Here is a 23,985-nt window from a genome sequence, read left to right as displayed (position 1 = left end):
GCCATTTGATATTATGTGGAGCTGGGAGGTGTCTTGTGGACCAGTCTCCTGAAGTTGGCTCTCCCACCTCAGAGGCCCAGCACTGACTCCTGGCTGCAGCACCAAGAACCATTCATCCACACGGCTCAGAATAAAAGGGCGAAAAAGTAGAAAGAAAGAAATAGTAGAAGTGGAAAGAAAGAAAGAAAGAAAGAGAGAAGGAAGGAAAGAAAGAAAGAAAGGAGGGAGGGAGGAGGGAAGGTAGGAAAAAAAGATAGAAGATAAAGTAAAATAGAATAAAGTGTGATAAAATATATTAGTTATTAATATAAAAATAATTATTGAGAAAGGAAAGAAAAACAAACAAAAAAACCAGACGGATAGAACCCTGGGAAAAATGGTGGAAGCAAAGCTATACAGAGAAAATCTCACAAAGAAGCATACACATGCACATTTACAAAAAGAGGAAAATGGGGAAAAAATCATAAATCTTGCTCTCAAAGTCCACATCCTCAATTTGGGATGATTCGTTGTCTAAAGGAGGGAAGGACAGAAGGAAGGAAGGAAGGAACGAGGGAAGGAAGGAAGAAAAGTTAAAGTAAAATAAAATAAAGATAAAATAAATAAAGTTATTAAAATAAAAAACGGACGGATAGAACCCTAGGACAAATTGGGGAAGCAAAGCTGTACAGACAAAATCTCACACAGAAGCATACACATACACACTCACAAAAAGAGGAAAAGGGGGAAAAAATCATGAATCTTGCTCTCAAAGTCCACCTCCTCAATTTGGGATGATTCGTTGTCTATTCACGTATTCCACAATTGCAGGGTACATCAAGTTGATTGTGGAGCTTTAATCCACTGCTACTGAGGCTGCTGGGAGAGACTTCCCTTTCTCTTCTTTATTCTCACAGCTCCCGGGTCTCAGCTTTGGATTTGGCCCAGGCTCTGCGTGTAGATTGCCGGAGGGCGTCTGTTCTTCGCTCAGACAGGACGGGGTTAAAGGAGCAGCTGCTTCGGGGACTCTGGCTCACTCAGGCCGGGGGGAGGGAGGGGTATGGAGTGTGGGGCGAGCCTGTGGTGGCGGAGGCCGGAGTCACGTTTCACCAGCCCGAGGCGCGCCGTGCGCTCTCCCGGGGAAGCCGTCCCTGGATGCCGGGACCCCGGTAGTGGCGGGCTGCACAGGCTCCCCAGAAAGGGGGCGTGGACAGTGACCTGCATGCGCACACAGGCCTCTTGGCGGCGGCAGCAGCAGCAGCAGCCCCGGCGTCCCACGCCCGTGTCTGGGGTCCACACTTTTAGCCGCGGCTCGCGCCCATGTCTGGAGCTCCTTTAAGCAGCGCTCTTGATCCCCTCTCCTTGCGCACCAGGAAACAAAGAGGGAAGAAAAAGTCTCTTGCCTCTTCGGCAGGTCCAGACATTTTCCCGGACTCCCTCCCGGCTAGCCGTGGTGCACTAACCCCTTCAGGCTGTGTTCATGCCGCCAACCCCAGTCCTCTCCCTGCTCTCCGACTGAAGCCCGAGCCTCAGCTCCCAGCCTTGTCCGCCCCGGCGGCCTAGCAGACAAGCGTCTCAGGCTGGTGAGTGCCGGTCGGCACTGATCCTCTTTGCGGGAATCTATCCACTTTGCCCTCCACACCCCTGTTGCTGTGCTCTCCTCCGCTACTCCGAAGCTTCCCCCCACCCGTCACCCGCAGTCTCCGCCCGCGAAGGGGCTTCCTAGTGTGTGGAAACCTTTCCTCCTTCACGGCTCCCTCCACTGGTGCACGTCCTGTCCCTATCCTTTTGTCTCTGTTTATTCTTTTTTCTTTTGCCCTACCCAGGTACGTGGGGAGTTTCTTGCCTTTTCGGGGGTCTGAGGTCTTCTGCCGGCGTTCAGTAGGTGTTCTGTAGGAGTTGTTCCACGTGTAGATGAATTTCTGGTGTATCTGTGGGGAGGAAGGTGATCTCCGCGTCTTACTCTTCCGCCATCTTCCAACCTATAGCAGCAGATATTTAAAGTTATGAAAAGGAAAAACCTACAACCAAGATTACCCAGCAAGAATCTCATTCAGATGCGATGGAGAAATCAAAACCTTTACAGACAAGCAAAAGCTAAAAGAATTCAGGATCACCAAACTAGCTTTACAACAAATGCTAAAGGAACTTCTCTAGACAGGAATCAAAGAGGAGAAAAACCCTGACAATAAGAAACCCAAAACAGTTAAAAAAAAATGGTAACAGGAGCATACATATTGATAATTACCTTAAATGTGAGTGGATTAAATGCTCCAACCAAAAGGCATATGGCTGAATGGATACAAACACAGGATGCATATGTATGCTGCCTACAAGAAACCCACTTCAGACCTAGGGACACATAATACAGAGTGAAAGTGAGGGGATGGAAAAAGATATTCCATGCAAATGGAAATCAAAAGAAAGCTGGAGTAGCAATTCTCATATCAGACAACATAGACTTTAAAATAAAGACTATTAGAAGAGACAAAGAAGGACACTACTTAATGATCAAGGGATCGATCCAAGAAGAAGATATAACAATTGTAAATATTTATGCCCCCAATATAGGAGCACCACAATACATAAGGCAAATGTTAACAGCCATTAAAGGGGAAATTGACAGTAACACAATAATAGTAGGGGACTTTAACACCCCACTTTGACCAATGGACAGATCATGCAAAATGAAAATAAATAAGGAAAGACAAGCTTTAAATGACACATTAAACAAGATGGACTTAATTGATATTTATAGGACATTCCATCCAAAAACAACAGAAAACAGTTCTCAAGTGCTCATGGAACATTCTCCGGGACAGATTGTATCTTAGGTCACAAATCAGGCCTTGGTATATTTAAGAAAATTGAAATCGTATCAGGTATCTTTACCGACCACAACACTGTGAGGCTAGATATCAATTACAGGAAAGAAACTGTAAAAAATACGGACACATGGAGGCTAAACAATACACTAGTAAATTACCAAGAGATCCCTGAATCAATCAAAGAGGAAATCAAAATTACCTAGTAACAAATGACAATGAAAACACGATGACCCCAAACCTATAGGACGCAGCAAAAGCAGTTCTAAGAGGAACGTTTATATCAGTACAGTCCTACCTCAAGAGACATCTCAAATAAACAACCTAACCTTTCACCTAAAGCAGTTAGAGAAAGGAGAACAAAAAACCCCCAAAGTTAGCAGAAGGGAAGAAATCATAAAGATCCAATCCGAGAGAAGTTTTTGTTTTTTTTTTTGTTTTTTTTTTTTTTTTTGCAGTATGCGGGCCTCTAACTGTTGTGGCCTCTCCCGTTATGGAGCACAGGCTCCGGACGTGCAGGCTCAACGGCCATGGCTCATGGGCCCAGCCGGACTTGAGGATATGGGGAGGGGGAAGGGTAAGCTGTGACAAAGTGAGAGAGAGGCATGGACATATATACACTACCAAACGTAAAATAGATAGCTAGTGGGAAGCAGCCGCATAGCACAGGGAGATCACCTCAGTGGTTTGTGGCCACCTAGAGGGGTGGGATATGGAGGGTGGGAGGGAGGGAGATGCAAGAGGGAAGAGATATGGGAAATGTATATGTATAACTGATTCACTTTGTTATAAACAGAAACCAACACACCACTGTAAAGCAATTATACTCCAATAAAGATGTAAAAAAAAAAAAGATCCAATCCGATATAAATGAAAAAGAAATGAAGGAAACGATAGCGTAGGTCAATAAAAAAAAAAAAGCTCGCTCCTTGACAAGATAAACAAAATTGATTTACCATTAGCCAGACTCATCATAGAAAAAAGGGAGAAGACTCAATTCAACAGAATTAGGACAGGAAAAACCTGACACTGCAGAAATACAATGTATCATGAGAAATTCCTACAAGTAACTATATGCCAATAAAATGGACACTGGAATAAATGGCACAATTCTTAGAAAAGCACAACCTCCCGAGAGCTGAACCAGGATGAAATAGAAAGTATAAATGGATCCCTCATAAGCACTGAAATTGAAAATGTGATTAAAAATCTTCCAACAAACAAAAGCCTGGGACCAGATGGCTTCACAGGCGAATTCTGTCAAACATTTAGAGAAGAGCTAACATCTATCCTTCTCAAACTCTTCCTAAATATAGCAGCGGGAGGAACACTCCCAAACTCATTCTATGAGGCCACCATCACCCTGATACCAAAGCCAGACAAAGATGTTACAGAAAAGGAAAACTACAGGCCAATATCACTGATGAACATAGATGCGAGAATCCTCAACTAAATACTAGCAAACAGAATCCAACAGCACATTAAAAGTATCATACACCATGATCAAGTGGGGTTTATCCCAGGAATGCAAGGATTCTTCAAAATATGCAAATCAATCAATGTGATACACCATATTAACAAATTGAAGGATAAAAAGCATATGTTAATCTCAATAGATGAGAAAAAGCTTTTGACAAAATTCAACACCCACTGATGATAAAAACCGTCCAGAAAATAGGCATAGAGGGAACTTAACTCAGCCTAATAAAGGCAATATATGACAAACCCACAGCCAACATCATTCTCAGTGGTGAAAACTGAAAACATTTCCACTAAGATCAGGAACAAGACAAGTTTGCTGACGCTCAGCAGTATTATTCAACGTAGTTTTGGAGTCAGACAAGAAAAATAAATAAAAGGAATCCAAATCAGAAAAGGAGTAAAACTGTCACTGTTTGCAGATGACATGATACTGTACATAGAGAATCGTAAAGGTGCTACCAGAAAACTACTAGAGTTAATTTGGTAAAGTAGCAGGATACAAAATTAAGGCACAGAAATCTCTTGCATTCCTATACACTAATGATGAAAAATATGAAAGAGAAATTAAGAAAAAACTCCCATTTACCATTGCAACAGAAGAATAAAATACCTAGGAATAAACCTATGTAAGGAGACAAAAGACCTGTATGCAGAAAACTATGAGACACAGATGAAAGAAATTAAAGATGATACAAACAGATTGAGAGATATACAATGCTCTTGAGTTGGAAGAATCAACACTGTGAAAATGACTATACTACCCGAAGCAATCTACAGACTCAATGCAATCCCTATCAAACTACCAATGGCATTTTTCACAGAACTAAAACAAAAAATTTCACAATTTGTATGGAAACACAAAAGACCCCGAATAGCCAAAGCAATTTTGAGAAAGAAAAACGGAGCTGGAGGATTCAGGCCCCCTGACTTCAGACTATACTACAAAGTTACAGTAATCAAGACAGTATGGTACTGGCACAAAAACAGAAATATAGAGGAGTGGAACAGAATAGAAAGCCCAGAGATAAACCCACGCACATATGGTCATCTTGTCTTTGACAAAAGAGGCAAGAATGTACTATGGAGAAAAGACAGCCTCTTCAATAATTGGTCCTGGGAAAACTGGACAGCTTCATGTAAAGGAATGAAATTAAAACACTCCCTAACACCGTACACAAAAATAAACTCAAAATGGATTAAAGAAATAAATGTAAGGCCAGACAGTATGAAACTCTTAGAGGAAAATATAAGGCAGAACACGCTATGACATATATCACAGGAAGATCCTTTTTGACCCACCTCCTAGAGAAATGGAAATAAAAACAAAAATAAACAATTGGGACCTAATGACACTTAAAATCTTCTGCACAACAAAGGAAACCATAAACAAGCTCAAAAGACAACCCTCAGAATGGGAGAAAATATTTGCAAACGAAGCAACTGACAGAGGATTAATCTCCAAAATATACAAGCAGCTCATGCAGCACAGTATCAAGAAAACAAACAACCCAATCCAAAAATGGGCAGAAGACCTAAACAGACAGTTCTCCAAAGAAGAAATACAGGTTGCCAACAAACACATGAAAAGATGTTCAACATCACTAGTCATTAGAGAAATGCACATCAAAACTACAATGAGGTATCACCTCACACTGGTCAGAATGGCCATCATCAAAAAATCTACAAACAATAAATGCTGGGGAGGGTGTGGAGAAAAGGGAACCCTCTTGCACTGTTGGTGGGAATGTAAATTGATACAGCCACTACGGAGAACAGTATGGAGGTTCCTCAAAAAACTAAAAATAGAGCAACCACACGACCCAGCAATCCCACAACTGAGCATATACCCTGTGGAAACCATAATTCCAAAAGAGTCATGTACCACAATGTTCATTGCAGCTCTGTTTACAATAGCCAGGACTTGGAAGCAACCTAAGTGTCCATTGACAGATGAATGGATAAAGAAGATGTGGCACATATGTACAATGGAATATTACTCAGCCATAGTAAGAAACGAAATTGAGTTTTTTGTAGTGAGGTGGATGGACCTAGAGTCTGTCATACAGCATGAAGTAAGTTGGAAAGAGAAAAACATATACCGTATGCTAACACATATGTATGGAATCTAAAAAAAAAACGGTTCTGAAGAACCTAGGGGCAGGACAGGAATAAAGATGCAAATGTAGAGAATGGATTTGAGGACACAGGGATGGGGAAGGGTAAGCTGGGACGAAGTGAGGGAGTGGCATGGACATATATACACTACCAAATGTAGAAGAGATAGCTAGAGGGAAGCAGCCACATAGCACAGGGAGATCAGCTCGGTGCTTTGTGAACACCTAGAGGGGTGGGATCGTGAGCGTGGGAGGGAGACGCAAGAGGGAGGAGATATGGGGATATATGTGTACTCATAGCTGATTCTCTTTGTTATACAGCAGAAACTAACATAATATTGTAAAGCAATCACACTCCAGTGAAGATGTTAAAAAAGTATTAATAATGTAAATTATTAAATAATAAAAAATAAATAGGTTTTAAAATTATTGAAAATGAGTGACTTCCCTGCTGGTAAAGAATCCGCCTTCCAATGCAGGGGACGCGGGTTCGATCCCTGGTTGGGAAACTAAGATCCCGGGAGCACGGGACAAGTAAGCCTGCATGCCACAACTACCGAACTCGTGCGCTTCAATGAGAGAGCCTGCATGCCGCAAACTACAGAGTCCACGCGCCCTGGAGCCCGCAGCCATAACTACAGAGAGAAAAACCCACACGCCACCACTAGAGAGAAGCCCGTGCCACAACGAAAGATCCCACATGCCTCAACGAAGAGCCGAAGTACTGCAACTTAAGATCTCAAGCAGCCAAATAAATAAATGAAAACTATTAAAAATGAAAGGTATTAAACATTATTTACAATGCAATTGTGTGTGTGTGTGTGTGTGTGTGTGTGTACCAAGGAACTGTATGTTGAAGTCCATTCAGTTGTAGAAAGGAACTTGTAAAATTGTTTATATTTTTAAATCTCATTTCTTTAAGATTTCTATTTCACTGTGCACAGTAAAATCCTGACAAAATGGAGTTTTTTTTAAAAAACAACAACAACCCGGGGACTTCCCTGGTGGTGCAGTGATTAAAAGTCCGCCTGCCGATGCAGGGGACACGGGTTCGAGCCCTGGTCTGGGAAGATCCCACATGCTGTGGAGGAACTAAGCCCGTGGGCCACAACTACTGACGCCTGTGTGCCTAGAGCCCGTGCTCCACAACAAGAGAAGCCACTGCATGGAGAAGCCCGCGCACCTCAACGAAGGGTAGCCACAGCTCGCCACAATGAGAGGAAGCCCGCACACAGCAACGAAGACCCAGTGCAGCCAAAAAAAATACAAAAACAAAACTAAACAAAACAAAACGAAAAAACATCCAATGCATTACAGTGGAACTTGGCAGAGCTAGGCAGCCAGGGATTTGGGCATCTGACTGAGAACCAAGTCCATCTTTGTCTCATTTGTGTTGTGGTTCCACCTGGTGGTCATGTCCCACTCTAGTTTAATCATCATTGGGGACAATTCTTTACACAGGCTGGCTGAAACTTCCAGGACATTGGTTGGTGCCCTGTTGTCGACTTGATCTGAGATGCTGGGCTTAGGAAAGCAAGGTCCCAAGGACATAGGAACCCACCCACTTCAGCCTCTCAGCTTCCTGCTGCACTCTCTTCACACACTCCACTCCCCCAAATGATAAAAGGGGGAGGGGGTGAGAACAAGACAGGAAGCAATCAACAACTTTATTATGTCCTTGCATATTAGAATGTATTACTAAATATATGTGGTTAGTAAATATGCACATATTAGGGTGCATATTTTAAAAATTTCAGTAATACTGTTGAAGAGAAGAAAAAGTTGGAACACTCCAGTGTAGAGAGTAGATTGGAGTGTAAACAAGCCCAAAGGAAGAAAGGCAAGCTAGAATGTCATGTAAGTAATTTGTGCACAAGACAGCGATGGTCTGAAACTAGAATGGTGATAATGGGATTTGGAGGGAAGTGGATGGGTTTGATATTTAGGAGGAAGAATTTAGCCCTTATCTTTAAGAGATACAAAATAAAGTGTTTACAGATAAAAAAAATACTATCCTCATAACTTCCAAATCTTTACCTCTCACTCTACCTCTACCATATCTAAGTGCCTCCCCAGCATCCCCCATAGACAAGACATCAGGGAATTGGCAAGTTCAAAATAGAACTCTTGATTTTCCACACAGTTTACTGCTCTCTACGTCTCCCCTGTCTCAGTAAATGCTACCGTCATTCACCATACATCCAATCTTTGACATTATCCTATTGATTCTACCTTCAGGTTATATCTAGCATTAGATCACTGTTCCCCAAATCCAAGGCTATCACTCTCACCCAAAGGCACCCTCTTCTCTTGCCTGGATTACTATAATAGCTTCCTAGACTGGACTCCTTGATTCCACTCTTGTATCAGTATTGAGTGGCTTTGGCTGTGCACAATAATGGCTAAAGCAAATAAAAAGTTGTTTTTTCCTTTCTCTCTCACATAAAAGAAGATTTGCCACTCCAGGAGATTGCCAGTCCAGGGCAGTTATGAAGGCTCCATAAAGTCATGAGGGACCCAGGTAACGATCTTTCTCTTCCACCACCTGTGCACATGGATTCAAGCCTCAGGGTCCCATCATGATCCAAAGTGGCCACTAGAATTCCAGCCATCATGCCAAATTCCAGCCAAAGTTGTGTACCTGAAGAAAATAGTAATGCAAAAGGCAAAAATAGGAGCTCTTCTCACTGAGTAAATTCCACTTAAGCTGCATTCCCAGGAATCACTTCCAACAATTTTGAATGTAATATTTTGTTCCAGACAGCAAAGTGGCTGGCAAGAAATGAGGGAGGGGATAATGACTGTTGGTGTGGGCAAGTGGCAATATCTGCTATGGCCAGGAACAATCTGCTCTCCACAAAGCAGACAGTGTGACCGTCCCAAAGCCCAGATTGGCTCCTATCACTTGCTGGCATAAAATCCTATAATGGCTTCTCTTTACTCTAAGAATAAAATTCAATCCATCTCCTTGGCCTACAAGGCCGTGAGTCATCAGATACCTGACTATTTCTTGGACCTCATCCCCAACCACTCTCCACTATGTTCACTACAGAATCACCACATGGGATCTTGTTCTGTTTGTAAAACACACCAAACTCACTCCCTTCTCAGACACCTGGCAATTAATTCTTCAGATTTTCATATGGCTGTCTCCTTCTTGTCATTTAGCACTGAGTTCAAATGTCACATGTCCCTCAACCCCCTAAGTATAGTGAGATAACTAGTCACTTTCCATCCCTTTACCCATTTGTCTGAAAGTGTGTCTTGTGTTTATGTTTTATTTTCTCCCCCTAACAGAATGTAAATTTCCGAGAGCAGGAACTTGGTCTCTCTCGCTCACCACTCTATCTCTACTTCCCAGAACAGGATGAGACACAAACATTAGGTGCTCAGCAAGTATTTGTTGAGTAAATGACTGAATACATGGATATACACATGACGTGGTTCCCGCTTGCAACAGAGAAACCAGCAAAGGTAAGATTTCTTACATCCTCTTAAATCTCTGATTTTAGTCCTTTCACAGAAGCTGGAATTTAGAGTGGCAAGCAGGTACAACAGGCACTGGGGACATCCCTCTGCCAACCGATTAAAAATTTCCCTATGATGTCCCAGAATGATTTTCAAGTTGCTTCACTGTGGTAGGCCATGGTGTGCAAATTTTTTCACCAAGCTCCATTTTAGAGTGTTTAGAGAGACCAAGCAGCCATCTAGGTGTCTCCATAATCCACGTAATTGGGAGTCGTGTCCAGATTTCTCCCAATGTATTTTTACAAGAGTCTGGGGCTTGTGATTGAAGTTTGCGCAAGGTTTCAAAGAAATGATCCAGAGTTAACCAGATTGTCTTTAACTTGAACCGATCAAACTTGAGTGAGGGCAGCCTCTTTAGCGTAGTGGTCAGCCAAAACGTTTCCTTTTGCCTCACCGGTTTGTTCCCTAGTATGAACTTCCAGATTAATCACATCTAAATTCTTGGGAAGGAACAAGACATCTGACATAAAAGTTAAAAGTGTTGTTTCCATAGCATGACAAAAATCATGAAGCACCCCAAAGGTTTATCTGCTGCCATGTCTATGTTAGCCCTTTTATCCCTTGCTAGCTGACTGGCCCGAGTCAAGTCTCTAAGTTTAGCTAGTTGTGCTGACTTGACTTCAGGAAGGAGATTGGTTTCTATAAGCTCTTGGGAAGTGGTGAGTGCATAACCAGCTTGAAAATATCCCGGTACTCTCTTAAGATATGACCCGCCTGCAGAGACTTCTATGTCTGGGCCTTGTAAAAAAAAAAAAAAAAAAAAAGTTTCAAGGAGATCAGAGTGAGGCAGGGGAAGTTCTTGGGTTAAGATTAGACAACCATGAGGTTCTTCCTCCCCTGAAAGAGAGAGTAAGTTAGCCGGAATAAAGGTATGACACTTAGGGGACCATGATGTGCACTGGATAGAAGCTGCAATTCACAGACAGTGATTGTGGAAGTGAAGAAATGTTGGGTGCTTTTGGTGAGGTGTGGGGTATCACTAGCTGGAGTGGTGATACTGAGATTAAATCAGAAGTGTCTTCTGCTAACTTTGCAGTTGTACCCATTGCCCTGAGGCAAGGGGGTTATTACTTTAATTTCTGGGCTGAGAAAGACTAACACACAATGGACCTCTTTATTTCCAGGTTTCTGAATTGTGGCTGGAGTCCAAAGTCACAGGAGTCTGAAGCATTGCTCCTGTCCTGAACCCTAAGAGACTCTCCCTGGAAGGTAAATGATTAACTTTCCACCTGATCTGTCCTCTAAAATTCTCTGAAGCTTTGTAAGCATCATAAAACAAAACACTGCCATGTGGCCAATGCTTTCCATGTGCCAGCCATGATACATACAATAACCTATTTATTCCTCACATGGACGCTCTAGAAGGGACTGCTTGCCTATTTTAGAGAAGAGTGGGCTCGGAGGGCCTGAAGAATTTGTCTTGAGGTCACACAACTGGTGAGCAAGTAGGGCGTCTGAGCTCTGAACCCGGTCTGAACTGTTCTTAAGTGCTCTGTGCCATCTGTTGCTTGCTATACAGTGTCCGTGGCTCGCAACCACTTCATGGTGGTGCCTTCTGCTCCTGAATGCTGTTGTTAACCTCCTTCATTGAGTCCACTAAAGAAGGGAAGAAATGTTGAATATGGTACCTTGAAAACAGTTTTTATTTTGTAATAATGAAATAGAATTTAAATATAATTTAATTTTGAAGCAACCTAAATGTCCATCAGGAATGGATAAAGAAGATGTGGTACATATATACAATGGAATGTTCCTCAGCCATAAAAAAGAATGAAATGGTGCCATTTGCAGAGACGTGGATAGACCTAGAGACTCATACGGAGTGAAGTAAGTCAGAAAGAGAAAAACAAATATCGTATAATATCGCTTATATGTGGAATCTAGAAAAATGGTACAGATGAACTTATTTGCAAAGCAGAAATAGAGACACAGATGTAGAAAATAAACGTATGGATACCAAGGGGGGGAAGGAGAGGTGGGGTGAATTGGGAGATTGGGGTTAACATATATACACTACTGTGTATAAAATATATAACTAATGAGAACCTACTGTATAGCACAGAGAACTCTACCCAGTGCTCAGTGGTGACCTAAATGGGAAAGAAATCTAAAAACAGAGGGGATATATGTATACGTAAAACTGATTCACTTTGCTGTACAGCAGAAACTAACACAACATTGTAAAGCAACTCTACTCCAATAAAGTTAAAAGAAAAATAAGTAAAGTGTGGTATTTTCCCCCTTCATCCTCAACCCCCACTTTTCCCCAAATAACCAATGTTAACAACTTAGTCTATATCCTTCTCCAGGCTCATATAATTATAGGCATACACATACACACACATATATGCAGTCCATAATCCAATTTCATCAATTGTCCGAATAATGTCCTTTATAGTTAATATTTCCTAGTTCAAGATCCAGCCCAGGTTCATACCTAGCACTTACTCCTTCAATAGGGAACAGTTCTACCCCCTTTCTTTTAGTTTCTTGCTCTTGACATTTTAGAAGAGTTTAGGCCACTTATTTTGTGCAGTGTCACTCCATTTGGGTTTGGCTGGCGTTTCTTCACAATAAAATCCACGATGGGGCTGTCATCAGGTTTCAGCTGAAACTGCAAGATACCTGCCTGGGTCACACCTGCTGCTGCTTCTTGGCCTGGAGTTCCTCACAGAATTTTGAAGAAGCATGTCCATACTGCTTGCAGCTGCAGGTGCTGGATAAAACTGGAATGTGCCTCCAGCCCAAGGCTAAACCAACACCCCCAAATACAGATACTTATTAATTGAGAAGCAAGCACTCAGTTTTAAAGAAGCAAAAATTATGAAGTACAAAGGCTCCAAAACTATTTTGTTGATTACTTGTAAAATATGCAACAGAACAGTAACCAGTAAAATAATGGGAAAAGTAGAAGCTTCCTATAGGTGATGAGAAACAATTCCACCACTCCTCAGATTTAACCCTTGCAGGAAGACACAGGAGACTAAAGCTCCGAGTTCTGCAAGTCTGGTTGCAATGGCAAGAGCCCAGCCTGGTTTTCAAAGCACCTACATCTGGACAGTCAATACCCATTTGCTCCTCAAAGGATGTGAGCAAAACAAAGAAACACTTCTCTTAACTAAAAATGCTGCTTAGTCAGAAAGAATTCCAAAAGAATCCAAAGTGGATTTCAGACATTTCTTGTCTCCTCTGTAAAGAATGGATTTTGAGAAATGTCTAATGCTATTTCTGAACTAAAGCTAGTCAGTAAAACGACTTGTTTGACTTTTTTTTTTTTTTTTTTTTTTGTGGTACGCGGGCCTCTCACTGTCGTGGCCTCTCCCGTTGCGGAGCACAGGCTCCGGACGCACAGGCTCAGCGGCCATGGCTCACGGGCCCAGCCGCTCCGTGGCATGTGGGATCCTCCCAGACCGGGGCACGAACCCACGTCCCTGCATTGGCAGGCGGACTCTCAACCACTGCGCCACCAGGGAAGCCCTGACTTTTATTTATTTTCTGAATACACGGAAACCAAATCCAAGGACAAACTTTTCTTGGCATCCTTGGCACTTGTGGGAAATAAAAACCTCATTGGAATGAATAACTGAAACCTACCCACCTCAAGGGTTGGTTGTGAGATCAAAAAAAAAGTATGTGAAAGTGCTGGTCAATAGTAAATTCATAAGCAGGTATTACTGGTATTCTTATTATTTTTTCCTTTTCTCATCAGTTTTCACTATTTATTATCATTTTCTTTCAAAAGGAAATTGAGACCTTTATAAGTGTGTCTACTCACTTGGAAGGATTTCTTCGGGGGATCAATAGCCTGATTGCTAATTCAGAAAACCAGTGTGTCCTTATTCTCCCACAAACATCTGCATAACTATACACTAGTGAAATCTGAAGATTATCCCTATTTGGGGTGTAAAAGTATCCAGGATAGTCTTAATTATAGATGATCTAATAAGATAAAGAGTGCAAATATATTTTCAAGAAATTTTCATTTTTATTACTTGCTATTGTTCCTGTAGTAATATTTCACCCTAGGAGACAGTTTAATTTATTTTAGTACAGACTTATTTCTGGGTTTAAAATTATTTCAAAATGTTAACTTTTACTTTAGCTATCTTACATATTTTCAGGAACAACACAGGTATGGGTTTTTTGTTGTTGTTGTTGTTTTGTTTTGTTTTAAATAAGCTAGGGTTGTTTTCCACCTGTCTATTTAGCTCATTTAGAAATGTTGAAAAAAATTGGGTTATGCATTTTTGGTGGGAGTATCAGTGAGGTGATGTGTCTTTCTCAGCATCAGGTCAAAAGGTCCATGATGCTGGTTTGTCCCAATATTCATGATGTTCATTTTGATTACTAAGGTAAGGTGGTTCCACCAGGTTTGTCCAATATAAAGTTTTTATTTTCCTTTGTAATTAATAAATACAAAGACTGAAAATATCTTGTTCTTCATCAAACTCTCACCTACTAATTTTAGTATCAATTGATTTCTTAATTCTATTTTCTTTCCTTCTATCTTCTTTCCTTCCTTCCTTTCCCTCCTTCCTTCCCTCCTTCCTTTTTCTTTCTCTCTCTCCCTCTCTCCCTCTCTCTCTCTTTCTCACCTACCCCTTTTCTTGGCATATTATGGTGAGAAAGGCCTTTCTTTTCCTCCCCATTCATTTATCTGTTCACTGGTTTATTTATATCAGTATGGCCTCATACGTACTTTTATTATTCAATGGGATATAATATATTGTTTAGTTATAAACACTAACTATAACTATAATCTATGAATAGTTATTTTGACATTCAAATTGTTCCAGGTTTGTCTAGCCTGAGCCCCTTCATCATAACTCCTGTGTAATTTGGCATGACCCAGTCACTCCCTGAGCACTTGCTTCCCTAGCTGATTCAATCAGATGTTCCAGGCTCCCCCCTGTATTTTTCCTGTTCCAGCCCTGCAATCTGTCATTTCTCCAAGGGGTCTTAGTTCCTAAGACCTAAGTTTTCTAAGGGGTCTTAGAAAACACATGTGTGCTTGTATATCTCTGTCTGTTTCTATCTCTATTAAAACATAGACACGGATATTTATTTTTGTCAGTGTTTTAAAACTGATACATGCACTTCCAGTCAAAAACTGCAGGCTGTATGTAATGCATGCTTCTCACTTTCTGTATTTGTAGCTCCTTCTTCCCATTGTTCTCAATGTATTTATTCTTTTCTTCAAGTCTTCAATACAAAAAATGGTTTTGGAACTGCTAACCCGTGCCACAATGAAAAGCAAACCAGCAAGCTAGAGTTAAATACTTATTTACAGGTTTTTTTTGTTTGTTTTTTGTTTTTTTCTTAGGAAAAAAAGAGCGTGCACATCCTTGCATGTTCCCAGTGTCGGGGGGAAAGCAACAACTATGTCATCATTGAGTATGATGTTAACATTAGGATTTTTATAGATGCCTTTATCAGGTTGAGGGGGCTTCCCTCTACTTCTGGTTTGCTGAGAGTTCTTATATATATGGATGTTGAATTTTGTAAGATGTTCTTTCTGCACCTATTGAGTTGATTCCTTTTCTCCTTTATTCTGTTGATATGACGTGTTACATTGATTGATAATTGAATGCTAAAATTTACATTTCTGAGATAATCCTCATTTGGTCAAAATGCATTGTCCTTTTCATATATTGTTGGATTTGGATTACAGATATTTTGTGGAAAAACCTTACATCTATGTTAATGAGGGTTATTGGTTACTGAATTTTTTTGGGGGGTGGGGTGGGTACGTCTCTGTCAGGTTTTGGTTTCAGGATTCTCCTGACCTCATAAAAACAAGGTGGGAGTTATCTCTTCATCTGTTTTTTGAGAAGGTTTGGTAGGGTTGTTATTGTTTATTTAATAAACGTTTGATAGAATTCACCAGCTAATTATTTGTTTCTGGAGTGCTATTTGAGGAAAAGATTATGATATCAAACTCAATGTCTTCAAAAGATATAGAACTACTCTTATTTTTTATTTCATCTTATGCCAGTTTGGGTAAGTTTCGTTTCTCAAGAAATTTTTCTATTTCATTTAAGTTATTGGATATATTGTCATAAATTTGTTCATAATATTCTGTCATTATTCATGTAACATCCATAAGGTCATTTATTGTAGATACTGGCAATTTTCTTAGTCAGTCTTGCTAGGGATTTATCAATATTTTTAATTTTTTTCAGAAAACCAAACTTTTGCCTTGTTAATTTAAGCTATTGTCTATTTTCTGTTTCATTTATATCTGTTCTTACCTTTATAATTACCTACCATCTATTTACTTTGGGTTTAATTTGCTCATCTTCTTCTAGATTCTTAGCATAGAACCTTAGATTGATTGTAAACCTTTTTTCTTTTCTAATTGAGATTAGACAACAAAGAATAATTTCACTCCGTATTGTAGCAAAATTCAACTATCAAACTTGCTTTAAAGACTAGCAGGGTAGTATGATGCAGTGAAAGGGATTAAAAACAACCTGGGCAAATTCATGCTAAGATTTGAATACCCAAAAGATCCTTAAGTCTCTGCATTGCATTGGTGATACCTGTCAAGTATTTTTTTTAAAAAATAAAAATATTACAAGGTGATGGTAAAAATAGGAATCTACAAGCAACTGATTGTTTTCATTAGCATGTTTGAAGCACATGGAATTTTATGAAGAACGGTGACTCTAAGTGAGTTAAAATTTTCCAAGCAGTCACGAAGAACATGTTTTGAATGAAGGCAAGTGGCTGAGTATGGTCCACCAGCAGGTGAGGAGACTTCCTGTAAGAGCTACATTCTCCAAAATGGTAGCCCCTAGTCATGTGTGACTATTTAAATTGATTACAATTAAGTTGAAAATTCAGTCTCTCAGTTTCACTAGCGACATTTGAAGTGCTCAATGGCTGCGTGTAAACAGTGGCTACTGCACTGTGTGCAGCACAGATATGGGACATTTCTATCAGTGCAGAGAGTTCTGTTAGATAGTGCTGTTCTATAATCAGTTGCCCCGAGTAAATTTTACGTTTCTTTCTACTTCTGAATACATAGGTTTCCTGGATAACCTCAAAGTGCGTTGATGATGTTTGTGGGGGTGGGGAGGAGTTAGAACAATGGAAATACAAAGTGGTCACGTTTGGATTTGCAGGGTCTCATCAGGATCTCATCTGTCTCACCGTGCTTGTTGAGATGTTATGGAGGCTGGGGCCTGGGCTTGAGGAAGGTTGGTAGCCACCCACAGGGATGGTTTGTTCTTAAACCCTGTGCTCTGGAATTTGAGGAATTGGGGTATTATCTTCTGTGGCCCATAGAGCATGTGACCTGGTAGTCAGACCATCATCTCAAACTCATTGTCCAAAACTCAACCTTTTCCTTTCTTCTCCCATTCCAATATCATGAAAATCTATTTTCAATATATTTTATGTTTGATTTCTTTTTTTACTGTTCATCTTGTTAGCATCTCCACCAGTATGCCAGCCCTCTTCTCAGTCTCAAGGCCTTGTAATTGCCCGTTGAAAAGGTACAAAATAAATGTTTTTGTGAACTGAAAGTTATGTTAGAAATATTAGCATGTGGGGTTACTGTAGTAAACACATCTGATTCTTCGTTTTGCTTTGTCATCAAGTTTAACGTGATACAATATGTCAATGCCTCCCAGCTAAGGACCACCAGGAACACATTTGTAGTTGAACAAGCTGGGTTTACTTCTCCTTGCAGTGAAGGAGAACACACACAATGAGGAACTGTGGGCCATATAAGTAAGAGGGTGATAGAAAAGGGATATTAAATCATTCGGACTTGTTTTAGGTGATTTGGGTGAGGTCTTAAGGAAGCAGAGTTTTGGTCTGGATTGGATACTATCAGGAAGACAGGTATTCCTATGACTGAGTATCTTCATAAACCTCTTGTAGAGAGAGAATAGATTAGAGTGAGGTTAAGTGAAAACAAACAAACAAAGCAAACAGAAACAAAAACAAAACCCCCCAAGTGGCTGTCACTCATATTAGCTAGGAGAGGGATATATGGTGATTTGTCCAGTGATCTTGCTTTTGTCTGTGCTTAGAAAAAAATGATGAAGCGGCCTTTGTTGTGTCTCACTTTATCATGATCTCAGAGTGAAGAGGTCTCATGATCTCTTCTGAAGTTGGCATTCTGTGAGATTTTTTAATGTCTAATCAGAGAATCACATGCCCTAGCCTGGATGTCAAGAGATATTTTTAGTACCCCCTTTTGGCCACAAGACATTAATCCATGTTACCTAGATTGCCACCATTGCTCTGATTTTGCTGATGAGGAATTTATTCAGAGAATGTAGTCTGTAGTTGGACATGGGCTGATCTCTCCCGCTCCTTTTGTTGTAGAATGCATCATTGAATGCTCTGATGTGACACTGGCTGTGCAATAGCATTTAAGACTCTGGACAGGATGCACTGGCCAACTGCAAAACAAGTAATCATACAAAACACAATGATTATTAGTCCTTGAAACAAGTCTTGAAGTCAAGGGCCTAGATTATAAAAACCAGGCAATGAATCTAGCTGCGTTCACTTCTGAGAGCCACATGACTTTTGTCAGAATCAAAGACAAGTTTGGGGCCCTCCTTGCTAGTTATTATTTTCCCTAATGTGAGGATAGCAGGTCACAAAGCATATATGAATAGGGAGTCAGTTACTCTTCCTGGGAGTTTTTTAAAAAGAAATTGGTTTGACTGTTACTGGATTATCCCCCCCACCCAGCCACCCCAGGGGAACGAGATCTGCTGGAATGTTCAGTTTTACATATCTGAACATCTCTAACAGTTATCCTGAACACACAAGATAAGTTAGCATATGCCATATGGGTGTTATGTAAGATGTTATGTAAGAAATAGTACCCCCAGTGTGGCACAGACTGTATCCGTCATATAAGTATCATTTATCACAGCAAGAGAAAGCCAATTTTGTGTTCCTCAAGGCAAACAAGCTGTATTTAGCAGAGTTAACCAGTTGCACAAAGCAGGCTGACTATCATGAACAAACGGGATACCATGAGCAAATTTGACTATCAGGGCCAGGATGGCCCCAATATTGGAGACTACCCCTGATTGAGTAGGACTTGCTTATAGGATTGTACTGACCTCAGCAGGAGGTCAGTGTTCAATTTTCAAAGTCCGGAGGTTGGGATTAATGCTGTAAGTGAAACTGACAAATCAGAAGGGGCCTTCAAAAAGAAGTCTGTCTTTAAGAGTGTTTAAAGGAGCAGCATTTGTTTCTTTTGTCTGCAGGGTCTGATTGGGAATGTCAGATGTTTTTCCTTAAGTGGTAGAAGGAGGTCACAGGAGTAAAAAAATAATACAGTAAAGATAAGGGAAGGTCACAGTAATGTGCTAGAAGACATCACAGTGTAATGATAGACAATATTAATAGTAGAGTAAAGGAGGAGAAAAAGGTCTTAGAGAATCAGAAAATTAATCTTATTCTGTCATCTTGGGAGGAATCTGTCCACTTCTGAAGTCAGTGTCACCTAGAAGACTGCTAAGAATCCTCAGTTTAAGGTCTTCAGATGGAGTTGATATCCAGTAGACGGGGGGATGTGTTATAAATGTCCCTCAAACTACCATTTTGTTGTATTCCACAAGATTTTATAGGTGCTATTTTCATTATCATTTGGTTGCAATATTTCCTAATTTCTATTATGATTAATAATTACAATTTATCCCTTGTTGGTCATATTTATCACTTGGTTCAGGTCGTATTTTTAAACGTTTCCACCCTAAGTGGTTTGTTTCTGTTTTCCTTGGGTTATTATTTTTTTAACTTAATTACATTGTGTTCAGAGAGCGTGGTTTCCACCTTCACAACTCTTTTTTGAAAATTGCTGACATATTTGTGACCTAGTGTATGACCAGCTTTTCTAAATGTTCCAATTGTGCTTCCAAAGAATATATATTCTCTAATCTTCGGACCTAGTATTCTGTACATACCCATTAGGTCAAGATTTTAATAGGGTTCTTCAAATCTTCCTTGTCATTGCTGATAGTTATTGTTTTCTTAATAAATCAGTTACTGAGACACTAAAAGTTCCCACTCTGTGAATTTCTCAAATTCACTGAATTTTTGGCATATGTGTATTTTGAGCCTTCAGAATTATAATCACACTCATTAGCCCTGAATCCCTCTTTTTAATAATTTAAGAACTGAAATAATCATTTAAAAAATGTTCACAACTATATACTTTTGACCCTTCCATGCCCTTATGGTTTAGATAGTGCTCTTTTAAAGATCATATGGCTCCATTTTGAATTTTTCCTAGTAATCTGTAGTTTGCAGTTGTTCCTGTCATCTTATTTCTGCTTCCTATTTATTGTGATTTTTTCCCTACACTTCTCATGTATTATTCTCTTCTTCTGTTTTGTATTGCACTGATTGAGTCTCTGTTGGATGGACTGAGTGTTCTTTAGTACCTTATTCCCTCTAGTGGTTTGGAAGTAATATATCTTATTTCTATTTCTCAAGAAATGGGTGAACTACCCATGACATTTTAACATGCTGTCCAGTGTTGCCAAGTCAGGTGTGATGCTATGAGTAAATACTTGTTCATAGACTGCTTTACCCTAACCCAGTATTCCTTAGGGCAAATTTAAGACATCAGCACAATCTAATGGACATCATGACAAAGATTTAAACTCAGTTGTTCTGATTTGGGGGTGGAAGGGTTGTAGTAGAGCAGGGAGCTAACATTTACTGAACAGCTTTAATATTCCAAGCACTTTATATGCATTTTTCTCATTTGACCCCCACAAACACCATACCAGGTAGGCATTCTTATATCCTCATTCGAAATGGGAAAAGTGAGAATCAGAGAGGTTAACCTTTCCCTTATGACATAGCTAGTAATTTCTGGAGTGAATCTAGGTCCCTTTGACTGTAAACATCAGGGGCTTCCCAATATTCCACATTGACTTCAAAGGTAGATACATAGACCGTAGCCACATGAGGCCTCTCACATTGAACAGTTAAACTTATGAGACCCCGGGCCATGTTCAACCATAGCAAAGTGACCTTTTATTTGCCTCACAACTCAACTTTTTTTCCCTCAAAACTGCCACTGCCACACAACTGCAGATAATTCATCTTCCATCGATTCCTTTCAGCAAACTTGAAGGACACATAAGCATTTCCCATTTGGGGGACGCATGTGCCAGTTTATCTGTAAGGATTTGCCAAACATGTGGTTTCACCATGCCTAGCCTGGAGCAGGGGCACACGTCGGTTAGGTATATGTGGGGTTTGGGAATGTAGAAGAAACAACCCCGTGCATGCATGACACTTTCAGTATGGGACCACTCCAGGGATTTCTATCAGCCTGCATCACATTTCTTTCGTATAGCCGGTAACGAACTTCTGCAATCTTTCTAGGAGCCACACATTTCAACAGGCCTCCTGTTGAGATCCATGAGCCTCTTTTCACCCATGGGGCTTCAGCGCACCTTGTTAGCTTCGCTCAGCTTCCAAAGACCTAAGAGTTACAGTGTCTGGGTTTAGAAGGTTCAAAAGTAATCACTGCATGTGTCCCTCACAAGGGATAGCTTCTGGTCACCGAAGGAGCACTCTCGGGAATCCTTGGTGCTGAGTGCTGACATCAAAGGGATCCCATTCCTTAGGGCCGTCTTCATGATAGGCAGGTGGAGAAAGCACAAGCTGCCCCTGGGCCTGAGGTCCCCGCTTGTGTGTAGCTTCAATTCAAAGGCAGGCACCTCTCGAAAACTTCGGTGGAGAATCCTCTGAAATGACCCAGCTTTTGCCTCTGCCACTAGGCTCAGTGGTCAAGGAGTGAATGAAATTTGTGTTCCACGTGGGCCATCCATCTACTGAGTGAAAGTACCATCCTTTGCCGAGGTGGGCAAGCAGCACGTGGCCAAGTGCCTTTAAATGCTTTTGCTCCCTGTGGGCTTCAGAACCGAGGGCTTAGTGCAGCTTATGGGAGCCCTTGTGGAAACCGGTTACCACAGTTCTCCAATAGGTTTCACTACATTCTAGACCCTTGGCTTATGTGTTTCCTGCACGGAAAGCAACATGGTATACCATTGCTTCCGTCCGGCCCACCTCAGTCATATGCATTTCTGAACTGGGGACAAACTCTTTTCCCATGCCACGGGAGAGTCCTCCCTTGCAATGGACTTGAGGACACAGTGCCAAGAAGAATTTTCAATGCTCCCTCCTGTGATCGTAACTGCTTTGTGTGAACACAAGTCACCTCCCTCCTCAGTCAGTAAGGACTTCCCGCACTCAAGGAACAACACGAACCCAGGATTTCTTTCCCACATGCAGCAATGAACCAACTCCCGCCTTCCTTGTAGGAGCAGTATCTTCCAACTTGCTGCTGAAAGGCTTTCTCGTCCCGTCCCCTGGAGCACCCTTTGCTAAGCTCCACCTCCAAGAAGCATGCACAAATGATAAGTTTTTAATTCAAACCACTCATCACCACAGGTGTCACTGCACTCGGTATGACCTTCTATTGTTGAAGGAACCCTTGTGGGAGAAACGTTTGCAAACCCTTCTGTGTCCACAGGGCTTCGTATTGGAGACCGGCAATGTTTTGTTGTGATGCGCTCAATCTGCTATTCTGCTACTAGTCTCTACAGATTGCTCCATGAGAGCAGAGTGTTTTGAGGGAGCCGATGCACCACAGTGGCAGAGGATGTCTGTGACTGAAGACACTGCATGCTCCCCGGACCAGTGTCCAGTTCCCTTTATACTGAATGAATTCTGCATTTGAAATTTCCTTCATCAAGACTCTCAGGTACACAGCCCATTTACCCTGTGAGAAACTGCCTTCCTAGGCAGTTTGAAAGGCTGTCACTAGTTATCACCCTGAGAAACAAGGAGCGTAGTGCTGTTTGCATTAACCGGGGACTGGCGTGTAGGGAAAAGGGGCGCAAACCTTTCAGAACCTGCTTGGAACCAGCCGGCTCATAACTGCCTGATCCCGTAAGAATCGTGGATGTCACATTGCTTTCACCTAGCTTGTCAGATGCACGTGCACATCTGGGGAACGAGCCTGGCCGTGCTTTCTGCACAAGGCTTCATTCACTCCATTTGGAATATTGAACACAGAGCTCAGGGCAGCACGACGGCACCTCTGGCGAAAGTGCTATTTCCAGGTCTACCAAATAATTCACTCCCGTATGGAATTCTGTGGCTAAGCTCCAGATCCAGAAAGGGCCAGATGCCTAACATTCCTTTCACCTAGCTTTAAGGACACATATTTGTTTTCCATAAGGGAGACCCGTTTGCCAAGCCGTCAGTAAGGCTTTCCCAAACACATAGGCTCCAATATTGGGGCCATCCTGGCCCTGATAGTCAAATTTGCTCATGGTATTCCGTTTGTTCATGATAGTCAGCCTGCTTTGTGCAACTGGTTAACTATGCTAAATACATAGTTTACCTTGAGGAACACAAACTTGGTTTCTCTTGTTGTGATAAATGATACTTATACTCCGGATACAGTCTGTGCCACACTGGGGTACTATTTCTTACATAACATCTTACATAACACCCATATGGCATATGCTAACTTATCTTGTGTGTTCAGGATAATTGTTAGAGATGTTCAGATATGTAAAACTGAACATTCCAGCAGATCTTGTTCCCCTGGGGTGGCTGGGTGGGGGGGGGGGTTTATCCAGTAACAGTCAAACCAATTTCTTTTTAAAAAACTCCCAGGAAGAGTAACTGACTCCCTATTCACATATGCTTTGTGACCTGCTATCCTCACATTAGGGAAAATAATAACTAGCAAGGAGGGCCCCAAACTTGTCTTTGATTCTGACAAAAGTCATGTGGCTCTCAGAAGTGAACACAGCTAGATTCATCGCCCTGGTTTTTATAATCTAGGCCCTTGACGTCAAGACTTGCTTCAAGGACTAATAATCATTGTGTTTTGTATGATTACTTGTTTTGCAGTTGGCCAGTGCATCCTGTCCAGAGTCTTAAATGCTATTGCACAGCCAGTGTCACATCAGAGCACTCAACGATGCATTCTGCAACGAAAGGAGTGGGAGAGATCAGCCCATGTCCAACTAAAGACTACATTCTCT

General features: G+C 41.2%; 1 long non-coding RNA gene across 1 annotated transcript; it reads left to right on the top strand.

The window, feature by feature from the left end:
• The first annotated feature begins 7,056 nt into the window (after positions 1-7,056).
• LOC307069507 lies at positions 7,057-9,738 on the top strand. The gene is made up of 3 exons (XR_013811499.1): positions 7,057-7,182; positions 8,850-8,921; positions 9,698-9,738. It is a non-coding gene; the product is annotated as an uncharacterized lncRNA (long non-coding RNA).
• The last annotated feature ends 14,247 nt before the right edge of the window (positions 9,739-23,985 follow it).

The sequence above is a fragment of the Hyperoodon ampullatus genome, assembly GCF_949752795.1.
Source record: "Hyperoodon ampullatus genome assembly, chromosome: X".
Classification (NCBI taxonomy): domain Eukaryota; kingdom Metazoa; phylum Chordata; class Mammalia; order Artiodactyla; family Ziphiidae; genus Hyperoodon; species Hyperoodon ampullatus.
This window is presented reverse-complemented; position numbering and strand designations above follow the sequence as displayed.